The sequence below is a fragment of the Stylophora pistillata genome, chromosome 12 (assembly GCF_964205215.1).
Source record: "Stylophora pistillata chromosome 12, jaStyPist1.2, whole genome shotgun sequence".
NCBI lineage: Eukaryota > Metazoa > Cnidaria > Anthozoa > Scleractinia > Pocilloporidae > Stylophora > Stylophora pistillata.
The window spans coordinates 10,342,501-10,346,484 of record NC_142530.1 but is presented as its reverse complement, the minus strand read 5'-3'; positions in this window follow the sequence as shown (position 1 = coordinate 10,346,484).

The window sequence follows — 3,984 nt, the reverse complement described above, 5'->3', positions numbered from 1 at the left end:
ATATTTACTTTGTGCAATGCAATGTGACACCGCTCACTTCACTTAATCACCTTCAACGTCGTAAGTAGTGTCAGATAAATGTTTCCCGAAGGTTCGAGGATTATCTTTTTGAGTGTCACCCCCGAAGACATGGCATTATTTTATGCTCAAAATTTCTCATTATGCTCAATTTAGTGAATCAAAATAATAGCTATTAAGAGCCCCTCAACCTCCAGCGCCTCCAAATTTCTGCCACCAATAGATGAAACTTGCCAAGACTAAAAGGCCTTAGCGAAGTTCAGAACGCAACATTTCACCTGATAAGAGCACGCGAGAAAAGCAGATCACTGTTGACATTACACAGGCTACAGAATTTATCTCTTGTTGAACTGTAACATCGAGTGAATTTTCGAGAAGTTTCGTCACTTTGCAGGCATTACGCTCGCTGCTCTCACTCCAGTATATGTTGCTCAATTCGAAGCTTCAATATTCCCCCCGGCCAACTTCCGGGTATTTGAAGTTTTAATGAGTGGCTTATTCAACCCCCCCTCCCCAAGCAAAAATTATGTTCAAATGCCCCACTAAATTATTATTTTTTTGTTTAAGGCAAAATCAGCGACCGTGACTTTCTACACATTGACCAAGCTTTACAACTTCGATCTTTTCTTCTGAGCCATACACCTTTGCCATAATGGCGGCGGCCGAGTGAAGACTAAAACTAGTGCATGGGAACGAGGCCACCCGGGCATGGATTTGTGCACTTGTGAGCGCTTGTCAAAAAGTTTCTGGCACAATTTATTAATCGATCCAAAAAGCTTTATTTCTCAAAGAATCGACTACTAATATAGCTAAGGCTCAAGTTAATATGTACAATGCCATGCCACTGCTGTGTTCATTCATGGACTGCAAGGGGATATCGCAACGTGAACGGTTAATAAATATCCTACTTCAAAGAAAAACTCGCGAGAAACTCGTTTCCAAAAGAAAAACTCGCGAGAAAGCAATGGCTTCATGCAATCCGTCGAGAGGAAGGAAAAAGCTTCAAAGTCTTGGACTCAACCATGGTCTGCCCGCACCATTTTAAAATGGAAGACTTGAAGAAAAGTATTGCGGGCAAAATATGCCTTCAAACCAATGCTGTACCTTCGGTATTTCAGTGGTGTACTTCGCTGCGCAAAAAAAGCTTCCACCTCAAAGATTCACCAGTAAAACAACTACTCATCAATCATTCAGCTTACTACTCAGCTTTATTCATGGTGTGCACACTCGGAAAGCAGCGTAAATGATAAATCGAATGAACAGCTAGAGAGTCAGATTACAACTGTAGAATCTAATGAAAAGAATGTCAAAAATTAGGCAAAGACAAAAGATGTCGAAACTCAGACCGATTTGGTCGAGTCGAAGGATGCATGCATTCAGAGTGATCAGAGTGTTGTCGCGCTTGTGAAACAGTATGAAATGAGAATAGAAGAGCTCTAAAGAGAAATAGAAAGCATTTCAAAGAAGAATGAATGTTTAAAAAGCAGACTTTTTCTATTGAAAGATTTCGCGCCGACAGTTATGCGTGTCCTGCTACACTTCGTTTCCTATCAACGCTATTTTAATGGAAATCTACAATTATCTAGACCCCAGAGCGTGTTATATGATTGTTTTATTCCGCTCTGGTAAACAGAGGCATCTTCTGAAGTGAGTAGTTCCACATACTAGATTCAGAGAATTTGACGGGAACATGTCGTTAGCGGCGGAGTGTGAACTTGTGTTGTTTGCCGAGCGCAGTTGTTTTCGTTTAGAATAAAGATTATTGGGATCAGGATCAATGATGTTTATAACCTTTCCGCTCTTGATGTATTAAAGTATAAGAAATTAGGTCAATTTAAGTGTAAGTAATCACAACTGACAATTTTCTCAAGCAATCAAAACACCTCGAAGTACGCATTTTGTGCTCGAAACTAGCCTTGTCACAAGCTTGCTTTTGTCTTTAAAGCTTTCGCTGGGTCACCTCTGCCCTTCAACCATAGTCTCAAGTCCTCAGTCTTGAATTGTGAGAGATTTCTATCTCCTAAGGAAGCTCCAGGAATGTCATTTTCGGTTAAAAAGCTCGAGGAATTGTGAGAGCTTGTATAGTCGCGTCGCCATGTGTTGCCCGGGTGGCCTCGCTTTCGTGAAATTATTCATAACCAGTCTCAAACCTCTATCGGATTATCCGCCATTATGGCAAAGGTGTATTCACCCGCGAAAATGAACAAACACCTCCACACTTGCATATGTCAGTGACGTCACGTGAAAGACAAGAATTTCGCACTTCCGGTTCAAATTCCTCACCCCAGCCGGGCAGGGTATAATTCTCCCCCCCCCAGGCATGGACGACGAACAAATTTTCTTGCGTTGCCGGGGGGGGGGGGATGTTGAAGCTTCGAAGTGATCGGCGCATTTATGTCCAAAATTATGCCGACATAATTTATCTGACCCTAGTTATAAACGCAACTCGTCCATCGTGAAAATGTTGCGCAATTATCTGAGTCGTTAACATTATATCACAGTACTTTTAGCTATTAAAAATTTGACTTTAACGAGTTACGTCTGGGTCCAAGAATGCTAGCATTATCTCACTTCCCATGATGCGAATCGAGATGAAACCCATGGGACCGGACACTTCCCAATGATAGCTGTGTAGGTCACGTGACGCCGCGAGGGAGTTTGTTATTAACTGAAGTATGATTTTTCGAGGCAAAAGTGAGAGTGTGCGAACGTTCTTGTCAACTTCAAATGTGTAATAGAGAAGGAAATACAACCGTAAAATTGCAAAAATTTTAACCGCTAGCCGTCAAAATCATCAATCCATTGAGACGCTCTTTCAATTGAAGCAGTTAGTGCCTGTTTTAAAAGACGTCAGTTTTGGTGTGTAGTAACTCTGAGTACTTTCACGTGTTGTGAAAATAAAATAGTTATTGAATTCCGCGTTTGCATGATATCATGAAATTGTCTGACCTCGTGTCGTGTGTTATCTACCCGAGCCTTCGGCTTCCGCGCAGATATCTCAGGCCTCGGCATATTGATAATTGATGATAAACGCAGTTCAAATATATGATTTTCATATATTCTTAGCATTTGATGATATCATGCTCAACCTTTCATTTCAATTTTTATTACATCCATTGTGAAATCACTAGTGGTCCCTGTAATCTGATTGGCTCTAATTGGTGCGATTTATTCACAAATCGCACCAGTTTTTGCTCTAAATCGCGTCATTTTACGCTTGACTGAGTTTTTGACATAATTTGGATATATCAACAAAGTTGAAATGGTAAATTGGCCACCGTAATGATTACAAAAGCTGACGTTTCGAGCGTTAGCCCTTCGTCGTCACAATTCCTCTATTCGCTCCGACGAAGGGCTAACGCTCGAAACGTCAGCTTTTGTAATCATTACGATGGCCAATTTACCATTTCAACTTTGTTGATATATCCAAATTATTTCGTTACTCCCACCGACGCAGCCCCAAACAGTTTCTTTCGAAACTATCAGCCTTTATTCATGAGTTTTTGACACATGACGTCAAAGTCTTTCTGTTTGCATACAAAATAAGATGTAAAAGCGTTTCTGGTTCCGCTTTTTATTTAAAAACCGACTCAGTACTGCATCAGTAGAATATTTGAATTGACCAAGTCCTGTATTTGGGCGATTTCAAAATTGATGTAATAAAGTGGTAATTGAACCTCGTGTCGTGCAATTTTTGTCTGAAATCACACTTGTGATTTAAAATCAAACTCGCGCTGCGCGCTCGTTCGATTTTGAAATCACGCGTATGACTTCAGCCCAAATTGCACTCCACTCAGTTCAATTACCATTATTTACTCCATTCGCGCCCCGTGATTTGTACTTTGTTTAGTACAGTTGAATGATGAATCTTTTTATAACATAGCGCGCGCGCTAGTCCTATCTAATTCCTATTGCGTCAACATGAACAAAATCTTTATGTACGCACGGCCGTGCTCAATAAAATGA